This window comes from Pseudorca crassidens, chromosome 6, assembly GCF_039906515.1.
Source record: "Pseudorca crassidens isolate mPseCra1 chromosome 6, mPseCra1.hap1, whole genome shotgun sequence".
Taxonomy (NCBI): domain Eukaryota; kingdom Metazoa; phylum Chordata; class Mammalia; order Artiodactyla; family Delphinidae; genus Pseudorca; species Pseudorca crassidens.
The window spans coordinates 66,169,672-66,189,806 of NC_090301.1; the positions used below are offsets into that span (position 1 = coordinate 66,169,672).

The 20,135-nt window shown below is 36.5% G+C and overlaps 1 protein-coding gene across 1 annotated transcript in view; it reads right to left on the reverse strand.

Annotated features, from left to right (window-relative positions):
* Positions 1-20,135, reverse strand: part of CSRNP3 (cysteine and serine rich nuclear protein 3) — a 182,323-nt gene that overhangs the window by 147,205 nt on the left and 14,983 nt on the right. The window lies entirely within an intron of this gene.

Here is a 20,135-nt window from a genome sequence, read left to right on the forward strand (position 1 = left end):
TAGTCAGTGTACTTTCATGCTCAGCTGCAGAAAATAGAAATTAAACTTAAAAAAAGAAAAAGCAATATCCACTGACAGAAGTAAAAGAGGAAGATCTTTACAGACTTGTTCCCTCCACTTTCAGTTAATGAAGCAGTCTACAGTATCTATTTTAATTGTTTTGATTCTCCTGCATGGAAACCACACAGTCACTATTCTGCAGGGTAGGAATGCCCAAATAATGTCTTGCAGGGTTGCTGGCGCTGCCCTGACAACTTCCATTCTCTTAAAAGAAATGAGAAAAAACCACATATTTGTTACTTAAGAATATGTTCTTCTCTGCCACTGTTAAGATATAAGGAGCCTCACCAAAATTTCCCTGTAGAAAGTGCCCAGCACCTAATTACTACTTAATGTGTTTATATACTTTCTCCACATTTCAGGAATATTGCATGTAGTGGCAGACAGAAATGGGGTATATATAATTATGTATTTAATCTGACCCCAAATTAGTCTGCTTGCAACACCAAGGAGCTCACTGGCTAATGTCAAGTATGTGTGGATGAAGAAAAGAAAAAGTCTAGGGCTTCCCTGGTGGCGCAGTGGTTGAGAGTCCGCCTGCCGATGCAGGGGACACGGGTTCGTGCCCCAGTCCGGGAAGATCCCACATGCTGCAGAGCGGCTGGGCCTGTGAGCCATGGCTGCTGAGCCTCTGTGTCTGGAGCCTGTGCTCTGCAACAGGAGAGCCACAAAAAGTCTTGATATCATATGAGGAAATTTTGTTACAGAAGTCTATCTATTGATAGACTTCATGATAGATGACTTAATAATAAGGTGATTTTACCATAAAGTGAATAATGACTGAACACTGAGTGAAGATTTTTACAGATATGAGTAGAGAAATGAAGATTCAATGCAGTTCGAGAGAAATATTAGTGGCATGACAATGTAATAAAAAGTGTTTAGGCTCTGGAGTACCAAAAAACAGAGGTTGACATCTTTTGATGTTTTCATCTTTCTTCTGTGACTTTGGGCAAATTACATAATATCAGTTTCTTCATCTATTGAATGGGCTTATGAACTCTGATTTTGCATTTTGTAGGGAAGTCAGTAGGCAAGGCAGTCAGGAAATGCAATTTTCAGAGGAAGGGCAGAGACTGAACATAAATGGGCACATAGTTGACACATTAAGACAATCCTCATGAAAACATGAGCTATTTCACCATCTGAGCTGTTAGAGCCAGGGTTGGAAAAGACTGCTCCTTGTCTTCAAGAATATGGTGCTAGAGGGGGGACCTTCAAGATGACGGAGTAGTAAGACGTGGAGATCACCTTTCTCCCCACAAATACATCAAAAATACATCTACAGGGCTTCCCTGGTGGCGCAGTTGTTGAGAGTCTGCCTGACGATGCAGGGGACACGGGTTCGTGCCCCAGTCCGGGAAGATCCCACATGCCGCGGAGCGGCTGGGCCTGTGAGCCATGGCCGCTGAGCCTGTGCATCCGGAGCCTGTGCTCCGCAACGGGAGAGGCCACAACAGTGAGAGGCCCGCGTACCCAAAAAAAAAAAAAAAAAAGAAAATACGTCTACATGTGGAACAACTGTTACAGAACACCTACTGAATGTGGCCAGAAGACCTCAGACTTCCCAAAAGGCAAGAAAATCCCCACGTACCTGGGTAGGGCAAAAGAAAAAAGAAAAAACAGAGACAAAAGAATAGGGACTGGACCTGAACCTCTGGGAGGGAGCTGTGAAGGAGGAAAAGTTTCCACACACTAGGAAGCCCCTTCACTGGCGGAGACAGGGGGTGGATGGGGGGGAGCCATGGAGGAGAGTGCAGCTACAGGGGTGCAGAGGGCAAAGCGGAGAGATCCCTGCACAGAGGATCAGTGCCAAGCAGCACTCACCAGCCTGAGAGGCTTGTCTGCTCACCTGCAGGTGTGGGTGGGGCCTGGGAGCTGAGGCTCGGGCTTCAGAGGTCAGATCCCAGGGAGAGAACTGGGGTTGGCCGTGTGAACACAGCCTGAAGAGGGCTAGTGTGCCACAGCTAGCTGGGAGGGAGTCCGGGAAAAACTCTGGACCTGCCTAAGAGGCAAGAGACCATTGTTTTGTGGTGCACGAGGAGAGGGGATTCCTTCCCTGTCTGCCCACAGAAGGTAGAGCACCGCCTAAATGAGCTCCAGAGATGGGTGTGAGCCGTGTCTATCAGCTCGGACCCCAGAGATGGGCATGAACCGCTAACACTGCTGCTGCAGCCACCAAGAATCCATGTGCAAGCACAGGTCACTATCCACACCCCTGCCCCCAGGAGCCTGTGCAGCCAGCCACTGCCAGGGTCCAGTGATACAGGGACAACTTTCCCAGGAGAACACAGGGCACACCTCAGGCTGTTACAACGTCATACTGGCCTCTGCTGTTGCAGGCTCGCCCCACATTCCAATTATAACTACTGTACCCCTCCCTCCCCCCAGCCTGAGTGAGCCCCTTAATCAGCCACTGCTTTAACCCTGTCCTGTCTGGGCAGGAACAGAAGCCTGGGGGCAACCTACATGCAGAGGTGGGGACAAAACCAAAGCTGAACCCTGGGAGCTGTGCAAAGAAAGAAGAGAAAGGGAAATTTCTCCCAGCAGCCTCAGGAGCAGCGGATTAAATCCCCACAGTCAACTTGATGTACTCTGCATCTGTGGAATACCTGACTAGACAACGAATCAACCCAAAATTGAGGCAGTGGACTTCGGGAGCAACTGTAGACTTGGGGTTTGCTGTCTGTGACTGACTTGTATCTGATTTTTATGTTTATCTTAGTATAGCTTTTAGTACTTATTATCATTGGTAGATTTGTTTATTGGTTTTGTTGCTCTCTTTTTTTTATTACTTTTTAATTTTTTAAATTTTAATAATTAAAAAAATTTTTAATTTAATTATTTTATTTTATTATTTAAAAAAATTTTGTTTTTCTCCCTTTTCTTCTGAGCCATGTGGCTGACAGGGTCTTGGTGCTCTGGCCTGGTGTCAGGCCTGAGCCTCTGAGGTGGGAGAGCCAAGTTCAGGACATTGGACCACCAGAGACCTCCTGGCCCCCCGTAATAATAATCGGCGAGAGCTCTCCCAGAGATCTCCATCTCAACGCTAAGACCCAGATCCACCCAATGGCCAACAAGCTCCAGTGCTGGATGCCCATGCCAAACAAGTAGCAAGACAGGAACACAACCTCATCCATTAGCTGAGAGGCTACCTAAAATCATACTAAGTTAACAGACACCCCAAAACACACCACCAGAGGCAGCCTTGCCCGTCAAAAGACAAGATGCAGACCCACCTACCAGAACACATGCACCAGACCCTCCACCAGGAAGCCTACACAACCCACTGAACCAACCTTACCCACTGGAGGCAGACACCAAAAACAATGGGAATTAGGAAACTGCAGCCTGTGAAAAGGAGACCCCAAACAGAGTAAGTAAAACAAAATGAGAAGACAGAGAAATATGCATCAGATGCAGGAGCAAGGTAAAAACCCACCAGACCAAATAAATGAAGAGGAAATAGGCAGTCTACCTGAAAAAGAATTCAGAGTAATGGGAGTGGAGATGATCCAAAATCTTAGAATGGAGAAATTATAAGAAACGTTTAACAAGGACCTAGAAGAACTAAAGAGCGAACAAACAATGATGAACAACACAACAAATGAAATTAAATATTCTCTAGAAGGAATAAATAGCAGAATAACTGAAGCAGAAGAACGGATAAGTGACCTGGAAGATAAAATAGTGGAAATAACTACTGTAGAGCAGAATAAAGAAAAAAGAATGAAAAGAATTGAGGACAGTCTCAGAGACCTCAGGGATAACATTAAATGCACCAACATTCGATTGGGGTCCCAGAAGAAGAAGAGAAAAGGAAAGGGTCTGAGAAATGTTTGAAGAGATTATAATTGAAAATTTCCCTAACATGGTAAATGAAATAGTAAATCAAGTCTAGGAAGGGCCGAGAGTCCCATACAGGATAAATCCAAGGAGAAACAGGCCAAGACACATATTAATCAAACTATCAAAAATTAAATACAAAGAAAAAATATTAAAGGCAGCAAGGGAAAAACAACAAATAACACACAAGGGAATCCCCATAAGGTTAACAGCTGATCTTTCAGCAGAAACTCTGCAAGCCAGAAGGGAGTGGCAGGACATATTTAAAGTGATGAAAGGGAAAAACCTACAACCAAGATTACTCTGCCCAGCAAGGATCTCATTCAGATTCGACAGAGAAATTAAAACTTTTACAGACAATCAAATTTAAGAAAATTCAGCCCTACAAAACCAGCTTTACAACAAATGCTAAAGGAACTTCTCCAGTCAGGAAACACAAGAGAAGAAAAAGACATAAAAAAACAATTAACATATGGTAATAGGAATATACATATCGATAATTACTTTAATTGTAAATGGATTAAATTCTCTAACCAAAAGACACAGACTGGTTGAATGCATACAAAAATAAGATCTGTATATATGCTGTCTACAAGAGATCCATTTCAGACCTAGAGACACATACAGACTGAAAGTGAAGGGATGGAAAAAGATTTTCCATGCAAATGGAAATCAAAAGAAAGCTGGAGTAGCAATTCTTATATCAGACTAAACATACTTTAAAATAAAGACTATAACAAGAGACAAAGAAGGACACTACATAATGATCAAGGGATCAATCCAACAAGAAGATATAACAACTGTAAATATTTATGCACCCAAAATAGGAGCACCTCAATACATAAGGCAAGTGCTAACAGCCATAAGAGGGGAAATTGACAGTAACACAATAATAGCAGGAGACTTTAACACCCCACTTTCACCAAGGGACTGATCATCCAAAATGAAAATAAATAAGGAAACACAAGCTTTAAATGACATATTAAACAAGATGGACTTAACTGATATTTATAGGACATTCCATTCAAAGACAATAGAATACACTTTCTTCTCAAGTGCTCATGGAACATTCTGCAGGATAAATCATATCTTGAGTCACAAATCAAGCCTTGGTAAATTTAAGAAATTTGAAATAGTATCAAGTACCTTTTCTGATCACAACGCTATGAGAATAGATATCAATTACAGGAAAAAAACTGTAAAAAATACAAACACATGGAGGCTAAACAATATGCTACTAAATAACCAAGATCACTGAAGAAATCAAAGAGGAAATCAAAAACTACCTAGAAACAAATGACACTGAAAACACGATGGCCCAAAACCTATGGGATGCAGCAAAAGCAGTTCAAAGAGGGAACTTTATAGCAATACCTTCCTACCTCGAGAAACAAGAAAAATCTCAAATAAAAAACCTAACCTTACACCTAAAGCAATTAGAGAAACAAGAACAAAAAACCCAAAGTTAGCAGAAGGAAAGAAATCATAAAGATCAGAAGATCAGAAAAAAATGAACAATAAATGAAGGAAACAATAGCAAAGATCAATAAAACTAAAACTGGTTCTTTCAGAAGATAAACAAAATTGATAAACCACTAACCAGGCTCATGAAGAAAAAAAAGGGAGAAGACTCAAACCAACACAACCAGAAATGAAAAAGGAGAAATAACAACTGACACTGCAGAAATACAAAGGATCATGAGCTATTGCTACAAGAAACTATACGCCAATAAAATGGACAACATGGAAGAAATGGACAAATTCTTAGAAAAGCACAACCTTCTGAGACTGAACCAGGAAAAAATAGAAAATATAAACAGACCAATCACAAGCACTGAAATTAAAACTGTGATTTAAAATCCTCCAGCAAACAAAAGCCCAGGACCAGCTGGCTTCACAGGCAAATTTTATCAAGAATTTAGAGAAGAGCTAACACCTATCCTTCTCAAACTCTTCCAAAATATAGCACAGGGAGGAAATGTTCCCAAACTCATTCTACAAGGCCACCATCACCCTGATAACAAAACCAGAAAAAGATGTCACAAAAAAAGAAAACTACAGGCCAATATCACTGATGAACATAGATGCAAAATTCCTCAACAAAATACTAGCAAACAGAATCCAACAGCACATTAAAATGATCCTACACTATGTTCAAGTGGGGTTATCCCAGGAATGCAAGGATTCTTCAATATATGCAAATCAAGCAATGTGATATACCATATTAACAAACTGAAGGATAAAAACCATGTGATCATCTCAATAGATGCAGAAAAAGCTTCTGACAAAATTCAACACCAATTTATTATAAAAACTCTCCAGCAAGTAGGCATAGGGGGAACTTAACATAATAAAGGCCATATATGACAAACCCACAGCCAACATCATTCTCAATGGTGAAAAGCTGAAATAATTTCCTCTAAAATCAGGAACAGGACAAGGATGCCCACTCTCACCACTATTATTCAACATAGTTTTGGAAGCTTTAGCCACAGCATTCAGAGAAGAAAAAGAAATAAAAGAGATCTAAATAGGAAAAGAAGAAGTAAAACTGTCACTGTTTGCAGATGACATGATACTATACATAGAGAATCCTAAAGATGCTACCAGAAAACTACTAGACCTAATCAATGAATTTGGTAAACTGGCAGGATACAAAATTAATGCACAGAAATCTCTTGCATTCCTATACACTAATGATGAAAAATCTGAAAGAGAAATTAAGGAAACACTCCCATTTATCATTGCAACAAGAAGAATAAAATACCTAGGAATAAACCTACCTAAGGAGACAAAAGACCTGTTTGCAGAAAACTATAAGACACTGATGAAAGAAATTAAAGATGATACAAACAGATGGAGAGACATACCATGTTCTTGGATTGGAAGAATCAACATTGTGAAAATTACTAATACTACCCAAAGCAATCTACAGATTCAGTGCAATTCCTATCAAATTACCAATGGCATTTTTCCCCGAACTAGAACAAAAAATTTCACAATTTGTATGGAAACACAAAAGACCCCGAATAGCCAATGAAATCTCGAGAAAGAAAAACAGAGCTGGAGGAATCAGGCTCCCTGACTTCAGACTATACTACAAAGCTAAAGTAATCAAGACAGTATGGTACTGGCACAAAAACAGAAATATAGATCAATGGAACAGGATAGAAAGCCCAGAGATAAACCCACACACATATGGTCACCTTATTTTTGATAAAGGAGGCAAGAATATACACTGTAGAAAAGACAGCGTCTTCAATAAGTGGTGCTGGGAAAACTGGACAGCTACATATCAAAGAATGAAATTAGAACACTCCCTAACACCATACACAAAAATAAACTTAAAATGGATTAAAGACTTAATTGTAAGGTCAGATAATATAAAACTCTTAGAGGAAAACATAGGAAGAACACTCTTTGACATAAATCACAGCGAGATCCTTTTTGACCCACCTCCTAGAGAAAGGGAATAAAAACAAAAATAAACAAATGGGACCTAATGAAACTTAAAAGCTTTTGCACAGCAAAGGAAACTATAAACCAGGCGAAAAGACAACCCTCAGAATGGGAGAAAATATTTTCAAATGAAGCACCTGACAAAGGATTAATCTCCAAAATTTACAAGCAGGTCATGCAGCTCAATAGCAAAAAAACAAGCAAACCAATCCAAAAATGGGCAGAAGACCTAAATAGACATTTCTCCGAAGAAAATATACAGATTGTCAACAAACACATGAAAGGATGCTCAACATCACTAATCATTAGAGAAATGCAAATCAAAACTACAGTGAGGTATCACCTCACACTGTTCAGAATGGCCATCATCAAAAAATCTACAAACAATAAATGCTGGAGAGGGTGTGGAGAAAAGGGAACCCTCTTGCACTGTTGGTGGGAATGTAAATTGATACAGCCACTATGGAGAACCGTATGGAGGTTGCTTAAACAACTAAAAATAGAACTACCATATCACCCAGCAATCCCACTTCTGGGCATATACCCTGAGATAACCATAATTCAAAAAGAGTCATGTACCACAATGTTCACTGCAGCTCTATTTACAATAAATAGCCAGGACATGGAAGCAACCGAAGTGTCCTCTGACAGATGAATGGATAAAGAACATATATACATATATATGTTCTTTGTGGCCCATATATACAATGGAATATTACTCAGCCATAAAAAGAAACGAAATTGAGTTATTTGTAGTGAGGTGGATGGACCTAGAGACTGTCATACAGAGTGAAGTACGTCAGAAAGAGAAAAATAAATACCGTATGCTAACACATATATATGGAATCTTAAAAAAAAAAAAAAAGGTTCTGAATAACCTAGCAGCAGGAAAGGAATAAAGACGCAGATGTAAAGAATGGACTTGAGGACATAGGGAGGGGGAAGGGTAAGCTGAGACGAAGTGAGAGAGTGGCATTGACATATATACACTACCAAATGTAAAATAGATAGCTAGTGGGAAGCAGCAGCATAGCACAGGAAGATCAGCTTGGTGCTTTATGACCACCTAGAGGGGTGGGATAGGGAAGGTGGGAGGGAGACGCAAGAAGGAGGGGATATGGGGATATATGTATACATATAGCTGATTCACTTTGTTATACAGCAGAAACTAACACAGCAATGTAAAGCAATTATACTCCAATAAAGATGTTTAAAAAACAATTAAAGCATTAAAATCCGAAAAAAATATATATATATAGTGCTAGGAAGATGTGTATGTCTATGTGTAGGCACATATCTTCCACAGATCTTAAGGGAAACCCAATACCCCACATGCAGTGGGAGAAAATGAGGCCCTCCCATAGTGAGAACAGAGCCAAGTCATTGGGGTCGGAGGAAGCGCTGAGGTTGGTATTTGACCTCCAGATCCCTTTTTGCCTTTCTCAGTTACTTGAACTAAGATTGCTCTTTTTTGTTTAAGCTAGATTGTGTAGGGCTTCTTCATTTGAGTAAAAAGTCTTCACCAACATAATCGTGACCATTAACTGACTATTTTACAGAAGTGCTAGGACATATGCCAAGTATAACCAGTAAAAGAAATGCAATTAAAGAACGGGTATAGTTATTTATTACGAGTAAGGGAAATTAAGTCAATGTGGTTGTGTTGAGAGGTCCTGTTTTACCGTCATACTGAATGAATTCTCTCCCTCTTTTATCTTACATAGAGAATTTAAATACTAAAAAATTTAAAAAAAAGAAATCTAAAAAGGTAATTTCTCCCAGCCTTTTAAGATAGAGGAACCAGTTGATTTCTTTGTTTCATGCCTGGTAATCAGACTACAAAATGAATGCAGATCAATGCCAGATGGAGGCTATCAAAACAAAAATTGGCCACAAAGAAACAAAAATGTGTTTAAAGTTAATCTGCAGCTACAATATGTGGGATGCTGAACAGAGCAGTTTTGTTCCCTTTTATCGTACCTCAATGTTGAAGAAAGATTTTTTTTAATAAAGTGGATGATTTATCCTTTAACCCATTTGCAAAATAGGTAAAGAAGACTCAACAAACCACTATATCTATTTATTTGTACTAAACACTAGTGTTTCTAGTTTTTCCTTCTTTCACATTAAGCAATATCTATACTTTATCTTTTTACTACTCCCCAGTTAAGTGGAAAAAAGTATAGCGCTTTTTTGGCCCATTTTTTTCTTATTACCATATGTGTGTGTGTGTGTGTGTGTGTGTGTGTGTGTGTGTTTGCGTGAATTTGAAATGCATTTTGAAACATTTTATTGTGTTTATTTATTTTTGTAGCCTTTGATCAATGTCTCCATGTTTCCCCCACCCTCCAGCCTCTGGAAACCATCAGTCTATTCTTGTTCTATGAGTTTGTTTGTTTTTTAATATCACATATAAGTGAGATCATACAGTATTTGTCTTTCTCTGTTTGACTTATTTCACTTAGCATTAATGCCCAAAATTCCATCCATGTTGTCACAAACGGCAGGATTTTCTTCTTTTTATGGCTGAATAACATCCATTGTATATATACACCACAACTTCTATATTCATTCATCCATCAATGGACATAGGTTGGTTATTGTAAATAATGCTGCAATGAACATAAGGGGTGCATATTTCTCTTTGAGATAGTGATTTTATTTCCTCTGGGCATTTGCCCAGATGTGAGAATATGGTTTTAATTTTTTGAGGAACCTCATATTGTTTTCCATAGTGGCTGCACAGGGGTTCCTTATTCTCCACGTTCTTGCCAACATTTGTTATCTCTTGTCTTTTTGATAGTAGCTATTCTAACAAGTGTGAGGTAATTTCTCATTGCTGTTTTGATCTGCATTTCCCTGATGATTACTGAAGTTGAGCACCTTTTCATGAACTTGTTGGTCATTGTACGTCTACTTTGAAAAAATTCTATTCAGTTCCTTTGCCCATTTTTTAATGGATAATTTATTTATTATTTTCATGAATTCCTTATATATTTTGAATATTAACTCATCAGATATATTATTTGCAAATACTTCCTCTATTCCATGGATTGTTTTTTCATTTTGTTGATTGTTTTATTTGCTATGCAGAGCTTTTCAGCTTGATGTAGTATTACTTGTTGATTTTTCCTTTTGTTGCTTGTGCTTTTAGTGTCATTTCCAGAAACCCACTGCCAAGACCAATGTCAAGGAGATTTTCCCATATATTTTCCTTGAGGAGTTTTGCAGTTTTCAGCCTTACAATTAAGTCTTTAATCCTTTTCAAGTTAACTTTTGTGAATGGTGTATGACAGAGGTCCAGTTTCATTATTTTTATATGAATGTACAGTTTTTTCCAATACCATTTATTGAAGAGACTCTCCTTTCTTCATTGAGTGTTTTTGACTCCCTTGTAAAGTATTAGTTGGTCAAACATGCCTGAGTTTATTTTAGGGGTATTTAATCTGTTCCAGTGATCTACGGTCTGTTTTTATGCCAGTACCACACTGTTTTAATTACTATAGTTTTGTAATACAGTTTGAAATAAGGAAGAGTGATGCCTTCAACTTTGTTCTCTCTCAATGAAACATATTTTTAAGTGGATTTTAAAATAACCTTGAACATTTTTAGGACCTCTTAATACACCCACATTTCCAGACTAAATTATATTCTCATGTGAAATTAAAGAATATTTTATGATAAAACAGAGTCAAAAGCAATAATAGTTTTATATTAGAAAAAATAGTTTTCACTTCATCATATTAAAAGTTTGAAGAAAAATAGGATTATCTTGATATATTCCAGTAAAGAATTTGATGTAACTTTACATTCATTATTAATTAAAAACCTTTAATGGAAGGATACCTCCTTAATATAGGATAAAGGATATCCTACAGTCAAATTAAAGGTGAAAACCTGGAAACATTTCCATTAAAAGAAAAAAACCTTATGCCTTTCTCAGTACCAAAAAATAATCTGTTAGAACATATATAGAAAAGTCTCATTCATAACAGGTACAAAAATATTTTACAAACTTAGGGACTCAAGAAAAATTCACTGCAAGAAGAAAAGCATAAAACTCTACTGTGGGTAAAATGACAGTTAAATATGGACAGATTATCTGGCATTCCTGGAATGGAATTATAAGGTGTCAATTTGCCTTATGGCCCAAATTAACCTGTAAATTTAATGTAAATCCAATGGCATAGCAGTGGTTTTTTTGGTAGCTTGACAATATTCTTATAAAATTCAAATAATAATTATGTGAGAATAGCTAATAGAGTCTTTAAAGAGTATGGTAGTGTATTGTGTTTCTCTTCATAGCAATGGGTTAGGGAAAATTAGGAACTCCTATGTGACATAAAACTTACTACAGAGTCATAATATAACAGTGTTGTTGGTTTAGGTATAACCATCTAGATGATGAAATAGAAAGAAAACTACAGACACTGATCCTACTACAAATACTGAATAAGAATTTGGTTCAAGATAAGAACAGAACTTCAAATTGATAGAAACTATTATATTATTCAGTATATGATTTTAGGAAAACTGGAAATTTATCTCTTTCATAGAGTATGCCAACATAATTTTCAATTGGTCTAATGATCTAAATTTTTAATGGAAATTTATGAAAGTTCTAGAGGAGGTTATTTGTGTGCAATTAATCTTGGGAACTGAGGTCTCCCTAAACATCTCCTAAAAGTCAAATCCATGATACGTTTGACCACAATGACATATTTCTATGGCAAACATAAACAGAGTTAAAAGATCAATGACAAAATAGGAATGATACTATTGCTTATAGGTTAATCAAAAATCCTTAATATAAAACAATGAAAAAGAAAATCATAATAAAAAAAGAACCAAAATAGACAATTTATACACACAAAAAAGGGCAAATAAATAAATATATAAATAATTAGCTTCCTACTATTCAGAGAAATTCAAGTTAAAGCATTAAGAGAATATCAGTTTTGCTCAGTGCTTTGTGACCACCTAGAGGAGTGGGATAGGGAGGATGGGAGGGAGACACAAGAGGGAGGAGAAATGGGGATATATGTATATGTATAGCTGATTCGCTTTGTTATAAAGAAGAAACTAACACACCATTGTAAAGCAGTTATAATCCAAAAAAGATGTTAAAAAAAAAAGAGAGAATATCAGTTTTTACCTATCAAATTGGCCAGGTGTATATGTATGTATGTACGTATGTAAGTATGCACAGAGACAGAGAGAGAGAATGCCTAGTAAGGCTGGAAAGATGTTAGAGGAAAAGGCACTCAGTTACTTCAATTACTAGAAGTGAGCACATAACCTGGTAAAATTTTCTGGAGGGCAATTAAAATGTACCCTTTGAACTATGATTTCCAACTTCAGGGGAAAATTTATAAACATATTATAACAGCAGTAATTATATTAGTGAAAAATTCTAGAAAGCTATTGTAATAAATGGACACAATAAATCTTGTTAAGCTAAAATATATTCATATAAATTGAGAAAATATATAGATTTTGGGAAATATTGAGAAATACATAGATAATTAAAATTACCCATAATGCCACTATTCAGAGAAAACTTAAGGTTTTCTATAGAAAATATGTGTTTCTCATTTTGTTTCTGGATCTTATTACATTCATACCTCATGTGTAAGATTTTACAAATGGAATGAAACTGCAATATAATTTTGCAATTAATGTGAATTATTTATTAATGTGAATATATTTTTATGTCAATAGATACATTTGTTTAGCTCTTTTTAATGGCCACATGGGAATCTACTATATGGGTTTTCCATAGATTATTTAACCAATTGCATAGCATATAGTTTCTTTATAATTTTTCACCATAAGAAAAAATACTGCAAAAATTAAAGCTAAAACTTTTAAAATATTTAACTTTTTAAAGTAATAAATGTTAAATATATTGATTCAAAATATTTCAATGTTCTAATCTTAGAATATTGAATTCTGATTTATTAATAAATTTAAAACTATGTAGGAAGTTTGGAGAGTGATTTCATTTATACTGACAATATTATATGCATACATTGGAAACCATGAACATGTGATATAAAAACATTTTTCCTATGGGTCTGTACCTGTTGAAGGAGACCCTAATTGTATCCAGCAATCTTAATTAATTTCTATACAATTAGTTAGCCTATTTCACTTCACTCATGTCATGTTTAAGATGACAGAAATCATTTGATCAATTAAGACATGTACTTTTTATAAAAAAGTCATGAACATACCAATCAAAAATAAATTTATTTAGGACCTAGTGTTATAATCAAATAAAATAATTTGTTTAAAACATCTAGCACAATGCCTGGCAAGTGATAAAATGTTTAATAAAGCTTGCTATTATGATTATTAACATTAAGTAATGTGGGGGAAATATAAGACACAGCCCTTGCCATCAAGGAACTTAAAATATTGTAATTATAAATTTCAACCATTTCCATATTCTAGCTGCAAAGCTAGCGAATCCTAAAAATGTAAGAGCTGTTTTATTGAAAATAACAATGCTTATTTAGGTTGCTTATCCTGAATTCCATTCATTCTTTTTTTCATCAAAATATTTATCTCATATTGAGGGGACTTTTAAAATACATACGCTTCTTTATTAGTGTCCATAAATTTTAGTTAAGTTTACTCCCTCAGTTTTCTTTTGCAGCTTATCTAGCTTTATGCATATTTTTATTTTTATTTTTATTTTTTTGCGGTACGCGGGCCTCTCACTGTTGTGGCCTCTCCCGTTGCAGGGCACAGGCTCCGGACACGCAGGCTCAGCGTCCATGGCTCGCGGGCCCAGCCGCTCCGCGGCATGTGGGATCTTCCTGGACTGGGGCACGAGCCCGTGTCCCCTGCATCGGCAGGCGGACTCTCAACCACTGCGCCACCAGGGAAGCCCTGTGCATATTTTTAAAAAAATCTAGGTCAAATATATGATATATATCTTACGGAGCCATGATGTTAGCATAGCATTTAATTTTAGTACTGATTAATGACCACTATAATTGTCAGCCTAGTCATCAATTTTTTTGGTAAATAAAAAATTCTAAAAGTGTGCGTGTGTGTGTGTCTAGAATTGTATATGTATCTGAAATATGTACTACTCTCTTCAAGCCAACATGATGGTTGTCATAGAAACAGCAAACAACAGAAAGTCAGAGCTGACATAGCAAGAAGATAAGGGACAACATCTTTGGAGAAATTATAAAATAGAGCAGGCTAAAAAGTTAGAAAAATTAACTATGTTTAAAATTAATAGTCCTTATTTCTTCCAAACAAGTTTCCTCAAAGATGGAATTAAATACCCCAAATGCTGGCATTGTTAAGATTCAAAATATATACATTTTTTGAAATGTATAAATCGTGGGCATCAGAGCAAAGTTTAAAATGAAATATATTAAGTATTCTTAATTGTGAATATTTAAAAGTAATTTTATTAATATGATTTAAAACTAAAATATATACACTTTTATATCCACTAACATTATCATTCAATCATGGCATAAAAATATATAGCACTGAGTGCATTTCAGTCTCCACAATATCACAATTAATGGGACCCACTATTGTATTTCAGCCAGAAATATCTAGTGCTTTTAGCACTTGGTGCAGCAATCTTCACCAGCTTTCACAGTACTTTGGAAATTGTTTTATTAGAATTTGGTTTGAGGTTTTTATTTTTGTTTTTGTTTTTTGCCATGCTAAGACCACTGCAGATATCCATTAAGGATCTTAAAATGATTTAATAGTTCATTATATAAAGCGAGTTTCATAACATTTCATTCAAATTTCTAGAATTGTAAATTACATAAATCAGTCTTCATTACTGCTCCATTGGTATAATATTTGTGAGATTAGATAAAGCCAAATGCAAAAAATTGAGTGTCCATTTCAATTTTATTTATTTTTTCTTTTTTTTTTTAAACATCCTTATTGGAGTATAATTGCTTTACAGTGGTGTGTTAGTTTCTGCTTTATAAAAAAGTGAATCAGCTATACATATACATATATACTTTCCTACCTGAAAATTAAACACCATTCAAAGAAAATGTCTTTCTAGTTTCTATATGCTGACCTTTGGTTGAAAATCAAATATTTATGTTTTGTTATATTTATTATGACTGCTCTTTCTTCATTACATTTAAAAACAGTACTTTTAACCTTAATCTAATTCTCAATGGAATTCAGTAAATTTCAGACACTTAACTATTCTAGTTCATGCCTGATCACTGTAGCCGAACGTATAAAACATATGGTACAATAATTCTGTGGCCCTAAAACATTCCCGGTTTACTCCCAAATTCTTTAGACAAAAAAAGAAGTAATATTTTCAGAGTATAAACAAGTATTTTCCAGAGTGAAATGGTTAAATATTGCAGCCAATTCAGAAATAGCACCAACTGGCTTTTTTTTTTTTTTTTTTTTTTTTTTTTAGCAGAACCAGGTTTAATTCTTTTTTGCATTCACATGCACACAAGTATACTTCCCTCGAGCTGTCAGAAAGCATCAGATTGCCTGATTTGCATGATGAATTTTAAAATCTTTTGAGAAACACAAGGACAGTTGCTTCAGGCACTATGATTTTATCATCACCATCATAAACAACAAGTATAATGCCAGTCAGCCTCTGGTATTCAAACCAAAGCCAAAAGATTATGGGACTTTGAAAATGCTGAGCAGAATTTTAATCACCTAAATTCATTTGGATCCATTTTTCAAGTCACACTATTTTGCAACTGGGTAATCATCTCCTTATTGCCCAGGACCACTTCTAGATGACCCCAAAATAAAGATATGAATGATTCTTATCAAGAAGTATATAAAATGCAAATACTCTTAAGAAATATTTGTAAACAAATTACATTGTCAGGTGAAAATATTCTGATCACTAATGTAAAGGTGGTGTCTTTAATATTTAATAGCAGCTCTACTTCTTGTACTCTTTATGAAATTCAGCTACAAGATCAGTTCCATCTATAGACATCCTGAGTAAATAAGAGCTGTGGAAAAATGGCAGATTTTCTATTAAGTATTTTGGATCTCATGCTAATAGGGCCTTATCCCTTGAATAATGTAAGAAATAGTACCATTAACACCACCAGAACTATCTTTATAATTAGTTTTTTATAGTACCTAACTGAGAGTTAAAACCACAAGCAATGTGTTGTTTTTCTAGATTCACTACGATATCAATATATAAAATTTTATTTGAAACTCGGTCTAATCGTGCTTTTACATTTAAAGCCAAATTTAAGTTTTTCAGGGCTTAAAACAAACAAGCAAACATAAAAGCCAATTCTTTACCTAGCCAGTAAAATGGAATATAATTACTGCCTTCAGTCAGAAGCTGTGACTGAGTCTCATTGAAATGCAAGTTAAGTGGGTTTCTGAAGTCTTGAATTATTGAACAAGTAAAAGTAATGTAGGGTCCTGGAGTTCAAGGGATGGAAGGATATCATTATTATTATTATTTTTTTCAGTGAACCCAGGATGACTATTCACCCTTCTGGCAAAAGTGGAATATACAAAGGTTTTACTTCTAAAGTAAATGAAATAACCTTCTATTCGTTAGCTGCCAGTGAAGATGCACACCGCAGACTGCATCTCACCTACTTTTCATCGTAACATTTTCACATTATCACAAGTAGCATTATGTCACCATGACAAACCAATTTCATTCATGTAAATGTAAAACAACATGTTTGCTGTAAGATATTTTCATCAATGTCAGGGACACACAAGCAAAATCTCAACAGTCTGCCCTGTCACTTACAGCAGGAGGAAGAGAAATGGTTCATTCACACTCAAATCGAATTCTCTGTCCACTACTTCTTTATGCTCATTGAATTTATTCATAAACTCATCACTGGCATTGTATTACAGCCAGAAGATATGCACACTTTCAATAGAAACCAACTGAAGAAAAAGGCAACAGATATGAGATGCCGAAAGATGGGCTCATTCTGTTTCTAAGAGGAGCTGGCACAAAAGATACAGCCATGTCTTTCACTTGATGATTTGGGTCCCTCTACTTAGTAGTCAGTGATATAACAGACCCATCAGAGAGCAGCACAGTCTAGTAGAAAGGCCAATCCTCTAGGGATCTACAATAAAGTTCTCTGCCACTAGCTCACATTTGGATTCTTGTCAAGCAACTCTCCCTGGGCTGTGGTCTCCACATCGGTAAAATAAGGGTCAATCTAGATGTTCTCAAAGGCTCTACTAGTTCTAACATTCTTTGAATTCAAAATGAGGGTTGACTCTACTATTTTTTTTCTTACTCATATATAAGATCATTGGACCCTCTAAAAAAATTCAAATGCACTTTCTTCCTCAATTTGCCCAATTTTATAAAATAATAAGCGTTTGTACTGGAGATCAGGCTGAGAATAACCCACAGTAACAGGAAATCCCCCTGTTACTGTCACATTTCCATCTATTTTTTTCTTACTCCTCCTCCCCACCGTTTATCCCAAATCGTTTTTATCCTCACACATTCAGTTACAAGGTGCTCAATGATGCATACCATTGTTTCCTTACAGAGGAGTATCGGTAAATATTTCCCTCAAAACCCTTGAATACTTGCAACGAAAAGTAGCTGAAAGAGCTAATCAAACTTCGCCACTGCTTTCACTAGCCTGCTGTCTCCTCTGTACACAACAGACATCTCCTCCTCCATAGACTCGTGCCATGGTGATGAAGCAGGAAAGTTATGACCAGATAGCAAAATAGTTATCAAATAGTTTATTATATCAAAATAAAACCACTCTCCACTCAAACTTTTACCCTCCAGGGAACTGTTCAGGTGCTCATAACAAGTGCCTGACCTATCATTTTTCAAACCCCTGTACACTACTAGAACATTACTTTCATCTGGAAAGTATTTTGATCTGCAATTGTAAGACCTGATGGTGTTTAAATGAACATTATAGGTACTTTGTGAGCTCACAAGCTATAGAAATCAATAGGCACCTTGCATAGAGAACGCCTGCAATTGATTTTTCCAGGAGAGAGTCAATTTGTAACTTTAGGAGAAGCATAGACAGGAGGGAGGAGGTTTAAGCATGCTGAAGGTTTCAAAACAAATCACAGGTGTGTGGAAAATGCTGCACTGCACTAGAGTAGGAAGACCTCAAAGAAACAGGGTCTAGATTGATGGTGTTTTTCGGGAGTGGCTAAAGGGGTAACAGTTGAGAAGTACTAGGAGCTCCTGCCGTGCTCTAGGGCTTGGAGAAGGAACACTCTCAAGGTACACAGAAAAGGAATTTAATAGTGGTCCTGAGGCTCTTGAATTTATACATGCACTGTTGCTTTTCTAAGGATAAGGGCATCCAGTAGACTCATTCTCTCCAGTTTAAAAAAAAGTCGTCGGAAATTATAAAAATAATGTATTTCATTCTTGAAATTTGCCAGAAGAGTAGATCTTATGTTCTCACCACCACCGCCACCGCCAAAAACGATAAAAAGGTAACTGTGAGGTGATGGAAATGTTCATTAGCTTGAATGTGATAATAATTTCACAATGCATACATAAGTCAAAACATCATGTTGTGCACATTAAATATATACAATTTTTATTTATCAAAAAAAGTGTAAAAATTGTCTGAAAATTCATCTGTTCACTCAATAAAGAAGTCTAAGCAACATTCAATATTCAGTGCTCTTCTAGGCACCGTGGGTGACAGCAAGGTGTGTGCCTACCACAAGGCTACAGTCACTTAGAGAAAGAGGCAGAAGGCTATAGATAAATTTCAAACAAAACTTATCCCGCAAATCCACTGATTGACAGTAACTGTCCTATGTAACTAGAGAATCTTGTTCTCAAAACAGCTATTGCTTCCTCCCTTCTCCCAAGTGTTCCTTTATCTTCTCCTTACTTTTTTATATTTTCTACAAGTTCATTAAAAATAAGTTCTACTTTAGTCAAGAGATAAATAACAGAAGCTAAACATTCCTATAAAGTTACACCTATTTTTATTCTAAATCCTTCTAACGGTGATGAGGGAGAATTCATGAATACCAAACAAACTTTTGAATTCTTGGCGGTCAGGGAGACAAAGGTTAAAAATGGAGAGGAAGGGAGTTCCCTGGTGGCGCAGTGGTTGAGAGTCCGCCTGCCGATGCAGGGGACACGGGTTCGTGCCCCGGTCCGGGAGGATCCCACATGCCGCGGAGCGGCTGGGCCCGTGAGCCATGGCCACCGAGCCTGCGCGTCTGGAGCCTGTGCTCCACAACAGGAGAGGCCACAACAGTGAGAGGCCCACGTACCGCAAAAAAAAAAAAAAAAAAAAAAATGGAGAGGAAGGTTAAAAATGGAATTAGAGGTATCACAGAGCCACACTGTATAAACTTCAGTGTGAATTTTAAAAGGCTGTTTTGGTGAGCTAAAAAAACCCCAAACACAAATGCCCCAGGGGTTTTTATTGACTTTGTTTAGTTTTGCTTTGAATGATGTTAACTCTTCTAAAACATAGTTTGAAAATCACCAGTCTCCTAATGACTGGTGTTGAGTGGACATGGAAATGTTGGAAAGGATTTGCCTAATCTTCATATGAGCATCTGTTACAAGGAATGCAACTTTAAATGGCTACAATTTTAAGTTTGAACATATCACCTTAAGTTAAATGATGTTGTTCACATGAACTGCTTAGGAGAAGTATATATGTGTAGAAAGCTGTATTTACTGTAGTGCATGAACCCGGCCTTGGGTCTGAGGTTTACCAGTATCCAAACAACTACAGAATTTTAGGGTTTTCAAGGCTTTTATTTCA